Below are 15,024 nucleotides of genomic sequence, written 5' to 3'. Positions count from 1 at the left end.
GAAAGCACAAGGATTTTAGCAAAGGAGGAGTGAGTTTTCCAGAACAAGACCAATTAAAACCTTTTAAATAAATTGTTGCCTTGACTTCTTTCAAAGTTTAGCTCTAATAGCCTCTTTCCTTTGTTTCAGCCATCTCCCCCCCTTCCCTTCCCCCCACCTCCTTCAAGTTAAACTTATTCCCCCACCACCCATGACAGAAATGCTCATTTCCATTACCTCTGCTGAAAAACCCGGACAGGACAGGTTTAGGGCAATACATAGAGTTCTGTCCTATATCCCATGGCTGTTCTCTCAAGCCTCAAGGCGGTGGGGGTGGAAAGAAAGGAGGCAAGGGAGTGGGTGGTGTCAGTGTTGTGCTTAGGAAGAGGGAGAACAGGAGAAGAGCTCCTGAGGATGCAGTAAAAAGTTTTATTTCCTGGCACTAACTTGGGATGTCCACATTACTCACCCACAGTGGAGCCATGCAGGTGAGTTAGGCAGGCAGGCCCTCCCTGAGACAGGGCAATAAAACCTTTATGGCACTCCACACCATGACATACTTAGTTGACATCACCTGTTGGTCTTCATTCTTCTCTCCCTCTATTAAAAAAAAAGTCTTTCTCACAGCTCCTCTTTCATTTTGTCATTGTTCATTTCAATGAGACTTATTTAATAAGAAGATCCGAAATTGAACAGGATTTGGAAAACATCAGCAGGACGGCATTTCCCAGTGTGCATGGGTGCTACAGAAATAACTGATGGAACTGAACAGAATGTGAAGGTTATCATGACCTCATCCAAGTTATAAAAATACAGTGTCGATGCCTTCTTCACGAGTATACCATACAATTCAGAAAAGCAAACAGCTTTTAATTTTCTACGTCAGCTGTACTCTACCCTTTTGTATCCACCGGAACTTAAAGGGGAGTGGGGGGGGGAGGATAGAGACATAAACTTAACCTACGGGCTCTTAAAGTGTCCCTGTTTCCAGGCATAGCTTTGGAGTACCTGTTTACTTTCTGGACGTGTGTCTAGTTTCTCATGAATCATGCAGCTAGCTCAGTGAGGTTAAGCAGCTGGCTCAGGATCGAACAGAGAGGCTTGATGGACTAGAATCTAGTACTCAACTCCCAGACAAACTCAGATGCCTCCCCATAAGAGGAGGCTTGTTTTTATTAAGTGTTATTTTCAGGGTTTCCATTGGACCACTATTGCCACTCTTCAAGAAAAGGAACGGGAAATTTTCAGTAAATTAGTTCAAGAAAAGTAATAGTTTCTTAATAAGCAGGTTTGACATTACTTTGGACTCGGTCTAGACCAGCTCAGACTAAGCTCCCCTGGTGCTATGAAGATTGAAGTTAAAGGTCCCAGTGTTCTCCACACGGCAGGACTATTTTTAATTTTTAAGTACTAGGTCTACCATCCTCCAAAGACTGCTGACAACACCACTGCTCGCCACCCCCTGGCACCCTTGGCCACAGGGACCCAGCCTTCTGTCTACACCAGTGTGAAGTCTTGACAGCTCACTTCCCGTCCCGAGGGGCTGCTCAAAGAGCTTTCATTCCCTTTCTTCCACTCCAGTCTCCTCTGGGTGACCCTGGCTCCCAACACACCAGGCGGCACCAGCCAGTCTGATTACAGGGGGAGGCTTAAGCCCTAAGGATGGGATATCCTTTGCCATCTCCCAGTGGCTCTTTAGAACCACACTACCCTCCGCCCCTCCCCTCCCCTCATTACCCAAGGGGTATTGGAGGAGTCATTTGGGATGGAAGTGCATCGATGTCAGAATTCAGACACAAAACCAAAAGCACTAAAGTTAACGGGGCGGGGGGAGATGTTGGAGAAGCTGGGGACAGGGATGGCAGAACGGTGCTATGTAGTGGGCTCCGGCAGAGTTGGGGTGGGAAGAAAGGGTTGGTGTTGGAAGAAGGGAGGGTAACGGGCACGGGAGAAGAGGGATAGAGATGCATGAGTATCCGCAGGAGTTGACTTTCCTTCTCCACTCTCAACTCTATAAAGTATCCAGAAAAGCACACTCCGGGAGGCAGTGGGAGAAGGAAGAAAGCATAACCCTTAACCCTTTCCTTCGCGGCACATGTGCATGTTCCTGTGCGGGCAAGGGTTTCTCCTTCGCCTTGCACCGCGGATCACGTGCACGCGTGTGTGAATTGTGTGTGTGTGTGTGTGTGTGTGTGTGCGCGCGCGCGCGCAGCCCCAAATGCCACATCCCGGCGGCAGTCTCTGTCTGTGACTCAGCTCCGTGGCGGCAGCGGCTTCACGGGCCCCGGGTCTCGGCGGCGGCGGCTTGGCTGCAATTACTCAGCTGCCGCAGACCTTTCTCAATGCGCGCGCTCGCGCTCGCGGCGGCCCGGGAAGCGTAGCTGCAGGGCAGGGGAGGCTCAGGCAGATGGGGGAAAGGGGGTGGGTGGGGGGAGGGCCGGCAGCAGGGAGGGGGGCGGGGCTGGGCTCCCTGCTGAGCCGGTGTCCGCGCCCCTCACTAGACTCCAGGCGCTGCGCGCGCCGCTGTGAGTCTCCCGCGCCAGCTTCGGCCGAACCTGGCCAGGGGCCAAGCCTCCCCGGGCGCGAGGGAGGGGAGAAGGATGGAGGTGGAGCAAGCCGGGGAGAGAGAGAGAGAGAGAGAGAGAGAGCGAGAGCGAGGGTCCCTCGCCACCCCCCATTCTCGCAATCTGGGCGCTCGGTGAACTGCACCCAGTGACACCCTTCGCCTGGTGACCTAAGGACTTAGGAAGGAGAATGAGTAGGACTGGGACTCCAGGATTTCTGGGTTCGGAGTGTCAGTGCCTGGGCGGGGGCCCCGAGTCGCGGTGGCGGCGGCGGGCCAGTAAATGTTAATGACTGCAATCTAGCCCGGCTCCACCACTGACTCACCCGGTGACCCAGCCTCGAGTCACCTCCGCTCCCTCCCTACCGCCCTCAGGCCTCAGTTTCCCCAGCTAATGAACCAAGAGAACAGCTGTAACCTCATTCTTCACCCAGAACACATTCATCATTACTCTCCAGGTCCCGGTCTAGGGGTACTGGAGGGAATCTTTTCTATTAAACATAGGGAGAGAGGTACACCATGGATCCCTTATACAGGGAGATAATCCTCAAATCTTGGAATTTGTTTTTAAGGGAGTTTGTTTAAACATCTAATCTCACCTAAACAGATTTGAGTTTTGCCCCTTTCCCCTAAATCTGGCTGAACTTTTGGTTTTTGTTTTTTTGGGGGGGTGGGGCAATGAGGATTAAGTGACTTGCTAGTGAGTGTCAAGCGTCTGAGGTCGCATTTGAACTCAGATCCTTCTGAATCCAAGGCTGGTGCTTTATCCACTGCACCACCTAGCTGCCACCTGGCTGAACTTTTTTTTTTTTTGCAGGCAATGGGGGTTAAGTGACTTGCCCAGGGTCACACAGCTAGTAAGTGTCAAGTGTCTAAGGCCGGATTTGAACTCAGGTCCTCCTGAATCCAGGGCCGGTGCTTTAACCACTGCACCATCTAGCTGTCCCTGGCTGAACTTTTAAAAGAGCAATGGAGTGGCTCGTGGTATGTTATACTTTAATATAATATATATTATATGTATATATAATATATATATCACATAAATGTACACATATAATGTAAATTTCCAAAGATTCACATACATTATTTCATTTAATCCTTAGAACAAATCTGGGAAATAACCAGGACAGCTATCACTCTCCTCAATTGGTAGGGGAAGAAATAAGACTCAAGGAGATTTTTATTAAGTCACAGCTTCTCCCACTATATTTACCAGATGATCGCAAAGCCTTCTGTCACTGAGAAGAAGAAAGAAACCAGGCCAACCGAGGCATCCGCAGCCCCTAAGCCTGGAGAGTTGGTGTAGGATACTTTTCATTTTTTACAATAGAAGATTATGACCTTAGGAAAGGCAGTGTTGTAATAGAAAGGACACTGGAGTCGAGTTCAAATGTGACTTACCTTCTATGCTTATGTCAAGTCACCTTCACTCTGGTTCCCCGACCACCCCCCTTCCCCCCTCCTCCCCACCCCCATGCTCCAGCTTTCCAGGGAATCAATTACCTTCAGATATGGTCTGACCATAAGGTCCCCAGGGCTTGCTTATCATTTGCATGCAGACTACTTCCAAACCTAGATAACTAGTCCTAAATTTCTTTCCTGAATTCCAGCCCCGAGCTTGCTAGGTATCTCTTCCTGGATATCCCACAGGAATCTCAAACTCTGAACCTACAAAACCCTCTCTATATTTCCCCCCAAACCTATCTCTTCTCCTAACTTCCCTGTTTTGTGGAGAGCCCTACCATTCTTTCAATCTTCCAGGTTTCTGACCATTATAGTCATCCTCAACTCTTTACCCTCACAGGTTCCATCTCTAATCTCTCTGTTGATCACTTCCAATGTATTGTGTATATATTTTGTTTGTGATAAGTTTTTGCATATTGAATCTTCCCATTAGGCTGTGGACCCCTTGAAAAGAAGGATTATTTTTTGAGTCTTTCCCTAGAGCTTTGCACAGTGCCTGGCACATAGTAGGTTGTGCTGCTTAACTGGCTTACTAAACAGTTGCTAGGTCTTGTTGATTCTATCTCCACATTTCTCACATTTGTGCCCTCCTGTCCACTAACACAGTAATCACTGTGGTTCACACCTTTTTTCAGCTATTACAAGAATCCAGTTGATATCTATTCTGGTCCCCCCCTCTCACTGCAGTCAAATTGATATACCTAAAACAAATCTGGCTTTGTTACTCCTCTACTCAAAAATCCTTAGTGGCTTCTTATGACCTTTAGAGTAAAATATACAATCCTCATCTCAATATTTGTAGTCCTCCATAATCTAGCCACCTTGCCCACTTTATTTCTTATACCCCTTTATAGGGCTGGTAGGTGGTGCAGTGGATAGAGTACTTGGCCTACAGTAAGGAAGATCAGAGTTCAAATCCAGCCTCAAACACTTACTAGTTGTGTGTCCCTGGGCAAGTCACTTTACCCTGTTTGTGTAGTTTCCTCATCGGTAAAATGAGCTGGAGAAGGGAATGACAAAACACTCCAGGATCTTTGCCAAGAAAACCCCAAATGGGGTCATGAAGTCAGACGCAACTAATTGCCAACAATACCCCTTAATGTATTCCCTGTTAAAGTAAAAGTGGCCTGCTAGCCTTTCCCAGAAACCTCATAGTTATTAACTCCCCCCTCTTAAAATTTCTATTTCTTTATATTACTTCATATAGACTTTATATTCATTTATCTGTATCTATGTGATGCTCTACATGGCATATTCCTCAGTGGAAGGTAAGCTCTTTGAAGACAGGGGTTATTTTTATTTTGTTCTTGTATTCTGAGGACCTAGCACAATGCTTTCTAGGTAGTAGATGCTCAAGAAATGCTTTCTGAATTGAATTGAAAAGAGTTTCATGAAACCATAAACTTCTTGTTACAAAGACTAAATAATTTATTACTAATAACTTTGCTATTACTGGTGCTTTGTTGCTGTTGAGGTGTCTCGGTTGTGTCCAACTCTTTGTTGGGGTTTTCTTGGCAAAGATCCTGGAGTGGTTTGCCATTTCCTTCTTCAGCTCATTTTACAGATGAAGAAAAGAAGGCAAACAGAATTAAATGACTTGCCCAGGGTCACAAAGCTAGGAAGTGTCTGAAGCCAGAACTGAACTCATAAACATGAGTCTTCCTGACTCCAGGCCTGGTACTCTATCCACTGCACCACCTAAGCAACCACCTTACTTAAATGTGTAGTCTGAAATTAAATCAACACTTTTGGCTACTATCTTACATCTGTTCAGTCTTTCTTAGGCTTGGGACAGCTAGGTGGTACAATGGATAAAGCACCTCCTGGATTCAGGAGGACCTGAGTTCAAATCCAGCCTCAGACACTTGACACTTACTAGCTGTGTGACCCTGGGCAAGTCACTTAATCCTCATTGCTCCACCAAAAAAAACCCAAACCCATTTGATATCTAATCTTTCTTAGGCTTATAGCCAACTAATACCCACAGAAGTTTGATTTTGATTTTTCCCCACACACAAACTTTTCAAATCTGTCACTCTCAACCTGAAGATGATTTTCTAAACTTAAGTGCAGAAATTTGTATTTGTCTTTATGAATTTTTATCTCATTGATAAGTAAATCCTGTCCACCTTTTGAGATATTTTAAACTTTTGATATTATCCAATATATTAGATATCCATCCAGGTTTCATGTCTTATGTAGGAGGGTCGATGAGCATGCCCTTTATGTCTTCAAGTCATTGATAAAATTGTTGACCAGGTCAGGGCCAAGGACAAAGCCTTGTGGCAGCTATTAGAGATCTCCTTTCAAGTTGATATTGAAGGATTAAACAAAACTCCTTGGTTGCAGTTGTTCAATTAGCTGGGACTACACCTAATTGTACCAACAGCCAGTTAGCATTTCTTCATCTTGTCCAGAAAGCAATGATGAATGACTTGGTCAAATTACTTACAAATTACTGAAATCAAAGTACCTTAAATGAAAGGCATTCATTTGTCCTATCAATCTACTTGGTCTGGGGGGGTGGGTGCAGGAAGGAGGAAAGTAGGTTGCTTTGGGATGGTTTATTAAGGTTTTTTTTTATTATATTTTATTTTTACATTTATTTTTTTAATTTTTGTTTCAAATTCTCTCCCTGCCTTCCACCCTTCCACTCCTTTGAGAAGCAATATATCAATTATACTCATTTAAGTCCTGTAAAACATTTTTCCATACTAGCCATATAGCAAATAAATAAATAAAAGCAAGAAAAATAAAGAGGAAAAAAGTATGCTTCTATCTGCACTCAGAATTCTGAACATGAGAAAGGGATGTGGTTTTATCAGTGGAAGTAAAATTAAGGGAAATGTTTTATCTTTTCTTTTACTGCTGCACCCTAAGGATTATGGGACTTTTCCATGTCACTTGCCTGAAATCTCCTAAACATATTATCTCCCACATTAAAATATGAGCTCCCTGAGAGTAACAAATCATCTCCATTTTTCTGTTTGTATCCCCAGAGTTTTGAGCATAGTAAAAGCTTAATAATAAAGGCTTTTGACTCATTTATTCTTTCACTCAACTCACTTAGCAATCAATCCTTTCATTTCAAAAATCAAATCGGGGGCGGCTAGGTGGTGCAGTGGATAGAGCACCGGCCCTGGAGTCAGGAGTACCTGAGTTCAAATCTGGCCTCAGACACTTAACACTTACTAGCTGTGTGACCCTGGGCAAGTCACTTAACCCCAATTGCCTCACTAAAAAAAAAAAATCAAATCAGGAAATTTTTGTTGTTCAGTTGTTCAGTCATGTCTGACTCTTCATGACCCCATGGACCATAGCACACCATACCCTTCTATCCTCCACTATCTCCTAAAGTCTGTTCCAAGCTCATATTCATTGCCTCTATGACACGATCCATCTGATTCTCTTCTGTCCCCTTCTCCTCTCTTCCCAATATCAGGGTATTTTCCAATGAGTCCTGTATTCTCATTATATGGCTAAAGTGTTTAAGCTTAAACTTCAGTATTTGTTCTCCCAGTGAATGGTCTGAATTAATTTCTTCAAGTATTGACTAATTTGATTTCCCTCCCATCCAAGGGACTCTCTTTTTTTTTTTTTTTTCAGGGCAATGAGTGTTAAGTGATTTGACCAGGGTTAGGGACTCTCAAAAGTCGTCTCTAGCACCATATTCAAAAGCATCAATTCTGCATCACTCAGCTTTCCTTATAGTCCAGCTCTCACAGGCATACAAGACTACTGGGAAAACCATGGCTTTGACTATATGGACCTTTGTAGGCAAGGTGATGTCTATACTTTTTTAGTTTGCTGTTCAGATTTGCCATAGTTTTCCTTCCAAGGAACAAGAGTTTTAATTTCATGGCAGTAGTTGCTATCTACTGTGATCTTTGAGCCCAAGAATGGAAAATCTGACACTGCTCCCATTTCTTCATGGGACCCGTTGCCATGATTTTAGTTTAGGTTTTTTTTTTTTGATGTTAAGCTTCAAGCCAGCTTTTTCACTCTCCTCTTTCATCCTCATTGAGGCTTCTTAATTCTTCTTTACTTTCTGCCATGAGATATGCACTTTCTGCACTTCTGAAATTGTTGATATTCCTCCCAGCAATCTTAATTCTGGCTTTTGATTTATTCAGCCTGACATTTCACAAGATATACTCTGCATATAAGTTAAATGAGTAAAGTATGATTATAATTATCATTAATCATCATCAGTCAGTCCATAAGTACTATATGTCAGGTACTATGCTAAGAGCTAAGGATACAAATAAAGGCAAAAGACAGGAGCTCAGAATCTTATCAGGGAGCCAACTTGAAAACAATTATGTACAAATTAAGTACAGACTATGTAGAAAATAATCAACTTAGGAAAGGCACTGGGATGAAGAGGCCTTGGGAAAGGTTTCCTCTAACATGTAGAATTTATACAGGGACTTGAATGAAACCAGGGAAGCCAGGAGGCAGGCATGGGGGACAGCTAAAGAAAATCCCATCATCATCATTGTTTTGGTTTTTTTTTTGGTGAGGCAACTGGGGCCAAGTGACTTGCCCAGGGTCACAGAGCTAGTAAGTGTTAAGTGTCTGAGGCCGGATCTGAACTCAGGTCCTCCTGACTCCAGGGCCCGTGCTCCATCCACTTCGCCATCTAGCTGCCCCATCATCATTGTTAATGAAGAGATTCTACCTCATCTGGCCTCTGATACATACTAATTGCATGATCCCAAGCTGTGCTGCAGGAAAGTCCTTAAGATGATAAATTGTACTAGTTACCATCTGCATTGTGGGAGTTTCCTCAACTGGGAACTCCCTCTGCCCTTGAATACGCAGGTTGAGACCAAAAAGAGAAGTGAAAGACAAAGTAATCATGGGAATTCAGTGTGGGAGGAAAGATGAAAAAAAATTAGAGAATGAGGTAGACCAGGGAGGTCTCTAACTTTCCACCTAGTTCAGGATCTTTCCTCCATGACTCTGATTAAGGCATTAGAAAGATGATTCTGCTCTTAATTGTCCATTTGACATCCTCATATGGATACACCTTCTTCTGGATGCATGTGATGGTGGGCAAGTCACTTAACCCTCATTGCCCTGCAAAAAAAAAAAAAAGAAAAAAAGAAATCATCTAGAAGAGAGATAAGTTCAAACTTGTTGCCCACATAATTGGTGACCAGCTCATGGAGGAAGACAAATATAACATATATTCCCCATGGTGACTGAAACAAACCTCTTGATGTTCATGCTTCCATGGTATCAAAATGAATATTCTGCTGAAACTTGGAACTACACTAACATTTTTCAGGCACCCTGTAGCTTGCTTTTAAAGCTTTTAAAGGCTTTTAAAGCACTTTTTTGGGGGGGGCAATGAGGGTTAAGTGACTTGCCTAGGGTCACACAGCTAGTAAGTGTCAAGTGTCTGAGGCCAGATTTGAATTCAGATCCTCCTGAATCCAGGGCTGGTGCTTTATCCACTATGCCACCTAGCTGCCCCCTTATAAAGCACTTTTCTTTTTTTGGGGGGGGGCGAATATGCTTTAATTACATTTCTGTTTGATCTTCACAAACAGCCAGTGTAGGACTGCAGCCAAGTTTAGAGGTGATGGCCTCAGAAAGAACTGAGGGGATGGTGGTCAAAGTGAGGATGAAGAACTGGATTATGGATTGACAGCAGAGGGAAGTTAGAATGACAGACTACGATCAGATGAACAAATTTCAGAGTTCATGAACACAAATTGAACACTTGATAGCAAGATCAATTTTTTTTTTTTTTTTTTTGCGGGGCAATGGGGATTAAGTGACTTGCCAAGGGTCACACAGCTAGTGTCAAGTGTCTGAGGCTGGATTTGAACTCAGGTACTCCTGAATCCAGGGCCCGTGCTTTATCCACTGTGCCACCTAGCCTCCCCGATCAATTATTGAGTATGAGAGTATGACCTCTCTGTGTATAGGTGAGGTGGGATGATTACTCAAACTGAGGAACTCAGAGGTGTTTAAGGGACTATCAGTTGTGTTTGAAGTTCCTGCCCCCTGAGGAAGGAAAGGCTTTGGAGCCTGAAAATAAGAGGTCAGAAGAATCTTGATTGGGGGACACAGATTGAATGGAACCTCAATCGAGAGGTTACTGAGTGGCAGTGGTAAGGAGGAGAGCCTGGAAGCAGCAAAGGGGAGTGAATATTCCACTTCTTCTGGAAAGAGTGGCCAGGGTCTTGTCATCAGGACACAGCAGCTTCTTTCACTGATACCTATAACATGAAGCTAATACCTGCACCTCCTCGCACAGGGTTGTTGTGAGAACCAAATGAGAGCTATTATTAATATAGTTTGCATTTTTTGCGTGTGTGTGTGTGTGTGTGTGTGTGTGTGTGTGTGTGTGTGTGTGTGTGTTATTTTTTTCCTGTGTAGTCTGCTCAGCTTATCTTTTTGATCGCCCATGAATTTTACCGAGGACCTGGAGCGTTTGTTCTGGGACACTGTCTTAGCTGCCGAGGGCTGACAGTTTAAGCGACATGCTCTGGCTCACACATAAACATGTCCGGAGTGGGCCTTGCGCTCCACTCTTCTATAAAGCACTTTTCAAATATTATTTCACTTGATCCTCACAACAACGTTGTAAAATATGTGCTACCGGGATTATCATCCCCAGTTTATAGTTTATGGATGAGAAAACTACTTCAGAGTGGTTAAGTAAATCGCTTATTCTCCCAGGCTTCTTCCTGAAAGAGTTGTTCTTAAACTACCATGGCCCCTAGCTGTTTCTGTCTCTTAGTGCCTAGCACATAGTAGGCACTTTAGACATGTTTGTTGATTGATTGTATCTCTTATCATCTGGATCTCCAAGGTCATGAATAGTGCTGGGCAGTGATCTTTCTTTCTTCCTTCCTTCCTTCCTTCCTTCCTTCCTTCCTTTCTTTCTTTCTTTCTTTTTTTTTGGTGAGGCAATTGGGGTTAAGTGACTTGCCCAGGGTCACACAGCTAGTAAGTGACAAGTGTCTGAGGTAAAATTTGAACTCAGGTCCTCTTGAATCCAGGGCTGGTGCTCTATCCACTGCACCACCAGATGCCCCGGGCAGTGATCATTTTAAACTTCCTTAACCCTTTCCTACATTTAGATTTACCTCCTGTGAAGTGTCCCTAGTATACCTCAAATTCAGACACAAAACAACCAATGGAATCTTCCACCTCTCTGGAAAGTAATAATCTTTGTATCTGCTTCCTCTTTTTTCTGGCTGTCCCTCATTCTTGGAATTCTCTCCTTCCTCATCTCTGCCTCCTGGTTTCCTTCATTTTTTGCTATTGTTCAGTTGTTTTCAGTACTGTTTGACTCTTCATGACCCCATTTGGGGTTTTCTTGGTAAAGATACTAGAGTGGCTCACCATCTCTTTCTCCAGCCCATTTTACAGATGAGGAACTAAGGCAAACAGGGTGAAACGACTTGCTCAGGGTCACACGGCTAGTGTTTGTGGCTGGATATGAACTCAGGTCTTCCTGACTCCAACTCTGGTGCTCTGTCCATTGTGCCACCTAATTGACCGTGGCTTCCTTCAAGTCTCATCTAAAACCTTTCTTCTATAAGAAGCCTTTCCTGGTTTCTCCCTACCCACTCAGCTAGTGCCTTTCCTATGAGTATCTCCAATTTTCCATATATATATATATATATGTGTGTGTGTGTTGTGTATGTGTATTGTATATATGTATGTAATATGTATATGTGTATGTATATGTACATGTACATATCCACATATAGCTTGTTTTTACATAGTTGCTTATCTCTCCCATTAGACTGCAAGCTCCTTGAAAACAAAGACTCTTTTGTGTCTGTATCAGCAGTGTTTAGCACCATGCCTGGAACATGGTAGGAACTTGATAAATGTGACTTCATCCTTTCAGGAGCCTGTTTGGTATTGATATATTTTAGGATTATATTTTCAGATTTTAGTGGTTATTTAGTCTTATACATGAGGAAACTGAAAGGTTAAGTAGTTAACCTAAGGCTATATGTCTAGTCCTTTTTTTTTTCCTTTTTTGGGTGGGGCGATGAGGGTTAAGTGACTTGCCCAGGGTCACACAGCTAGTAAATGTCAAGTGTCTGAAGCCCCATTTGAACTCAGGTCCTCCTGAATCCAGGACCAGTGCTTTATCCACTGAGCCACCTAGCTGCCCCCTATATGTCTAGTCCAAGGTCCAGAAGCAAGATATAATGAGTGGGAAGAGTGTTAGGCGTACATGTAGGAGAGACCTAGATTCAAAACCTATTTACAGCATCTGTTAAGATTATATGACTTGGGGGGCAGCTAGGTGGCACAGTGGATAAAGCACTGGCCCTGGATTCAGGAGGACCTGAGTTCAAATCCAGCCTCAGACACTTGATATTAGCTGTGTGACCTTAGGCAAGTCACTTAACCTTTATTGCCCTGCAAAAAAAGAAAAAGAAAAAAAGATCATATGATTTTGGGAGGGGGGGTTGGCTAGGTGGTGCAGTGGATAAAGCACTGACCTTGAATTCAGGAGGACCTGAGTTCAAATCCAGCCTCAGACACTTGACACTTACTAGCTGTGTGAACCTGGGCAAGTCACTTAACCCTCATTGCCCCCTAAAAAAAAATTTTTTTTTAAGTTAAGATTATATGACTTTGGGCAAGTCACTTAACCACTCTCAAATAGTTTCCTCACCTTTAAATTGGGGATAATAATACCAGTAGCACATACTTTACAGCATTGTTGTGAGAATCAAGTGAAATAATGTTTGTAGAATGCTTTGTAAACCTCCTAGCAAGCTACAGTGTCCCAAAAATCTTAGTACACTTCTAGGTTTCAATATATTAAAACCGCACTAAGACTTTTGGGACATTCTGTATGTGCCTAAAAGTCAGTGCTTATTGCTACTATATCATCTCTACCTTTGTCATAAAACTTTTCCTGACAATTCCAGCCTTCTTCTGACCTCTTAAGTTCAAAGGGGCATCAAAGGAGTCAGTGAAGTATTCTCTCTATTCAATCTTATAATGATAAATATATATATATATAATATATATATATATTCATTCATTCACTTATTCACTTATCTATCTATCTATCTATCTATCTATCTATCTATCTATCTATCTATCTATCTATCTATCTATCTATCTATCTATTTTTTTTGTTTGTTTTGTGAGGCAATGAGGGTTAAGTGATTTGCCCAGGGTCACACAGCTAGTAAGTGCCAAATGTCTGAGGCTAGATTTGAACTCAGGTCTTCCTGAATCCAGGGCCAGTGCTTTATCTACTGGGCCACCTAGCTGCCCCCTGTCTGTTCAATCTTTTTTTTTTAAACATGGCCAGATTTACTTTATTAAGATGAAATACTCCCAACTATTTTTTTTAACATATAAGGTATTTTATTTTTTCTGTTACATGTAAAGATAGTTCTCAACTTTTGTTTATACAAGCTTTATAATTTCAGATTTTTCTCCCTCCCTCCCCTCCCTCCCCCCTCCCCTAGACAGCAGGTAATCTGATATAGGTTATATCTATATATCTCTATACATATACATATACATATAGATATATACACACACACACATATATATACACATAATAACATTAATCCTATTTCTGCATTAATCTTGTTACAAGAGAAAAAATCAGAGCAGTGATGCAAAACCTCAAAATAGAAAAAAAAACCAACAGCACCCAAAACAAAAGAAATAGTATGGTTCAATCAGCATCTATACTCCACAGTTCTTTTTTTTTTTTTCCCTTGGATTTGGAGATCCTCTTCTATCATGAGTTCCCTGGAACTCTTCTGTACCATTGCATTGGTGAGAAGAATATAGTCCATCACAGTAGGTCAACACTCAATGTTGATGATACTGTGTACAATGTTCTTCTAGTTCTGCTCATCTCACTCATCATCAGCTCACGTAAGACCCTCCAGGTTTCTCTGAACTCCTCCTGCTCATCATTTCTTACCTGTCTGTTCAATCTTAAGTCCTGTTCAACCCCTTCCCTTGGCTATGAGGTAGGCCCTGGGAGCTTCTATCTGAAGGAGCTGGGGCCCGATAGGGTGATGGGCACCCATCCCTGGGTGGTGGCTCAGTGCCTATCTCTGGTTGTCTGATACTGCCTCTTTGAGGATAAAAATGATAGTAATCACTCCCTAAGTGGTATGAGTGTGGATAGCACCACTAAAGCTTATAGAATCCAATTCCTTCAGAATGCCCACGTTCATAACATCAACAAATTTAGACAATTTATTGGTGTTTTCTTATATGGTTCTTGGTTACAGGAAAAAAAAACACCCAAATCCTCAGGATTTATTATAACAAGTTACAGCTGGCTGTCTTTCTGGGGTGAGAAATATATGAGAAGTCCTCTGCTGAGTCTCTGAGAACATAGGTCATCTCTGTTGGCCTTTCTCTTTCATCTCTGAAGGACACACCATTGACCTGGCTTTCCCTGATCCTTATTGCTTCCCCACCCAAATGCTTCATAGCAGCTGACTCCTGTCTCCCTATCTCTTCTCTCCCCCAAAGTTGGCTCCTTGTTTCAAGCTAAAGTACAAATTCTCCAAGAGCACACAGGGAGCATGTCTGAGCCAGGGACTTGAACTGAATTAGTGAACCAAAAACTTAAACCGGTCTCACTAATGTGCTGAAGCCCAAATCCAAATATTATTATTTTTTCTGATTCATGAACTGACTCAAAGAGTTTTCTCAAAAGCACCCAATGAAGCCATATGAGCCAGAAGTGAATCTATGCATTTTTGAACACAGGAAGTCCTGAGTTGTCTAGGTTCAAATTCGACCTGAGAAACTTGCTATGTGATCCTGGGCAAATCTTTTAACCCCTGTGAGCCTCAGTCTCTTCATCTGCAAAAGGGGGTGATAATAGCACCTACCTCACAAGGTTATTGTGATGATAAAATGAGATGATATGAAGCAGTTTGAAAATCTTAAAAAACTTAAATTTCTCTGTTATTGATACTATTTTTAGAGATAAAATAGTCTTTCTTGATTCTCTTTGTTTTTCATTACTTTTTTCTTGA

At 42.7% G+C, this 15,024-nt stretch overlaps 1 pseudogene; it reads right to left on the bottom strand.

The window, feature by feature from the left end:
- Positions 1-2,254: 2,254 nt before the first annotated feature.
- Positions 2,255-15,024, bottom strand: part of LOC122748705 — a 95,762-nt pseudogene continuing 82,992 nt past the window's right edge.

The sequence above is a fragment of the Dromiciops gliroides genome, chromosome 1 (assembly GCF_019393635.1).
Source record: "Dromiciops gliroides isolate mDroGli1 chromosome 1, mDroGli1.pri, whole genome shotgun sequence".
Taxonomy (NCBI): domain Eukaryota; kingdom Metazoa; phylum Chordata; class Mammalia; order Microbiotheria; family Microbiotheriidae; genus Dromiciops; species Dromiciops gliroides.
Note: the sequence above shows the minus strand (reverse complement) of the source record. Positions and strands in the feature narration are given on the sequence as shown.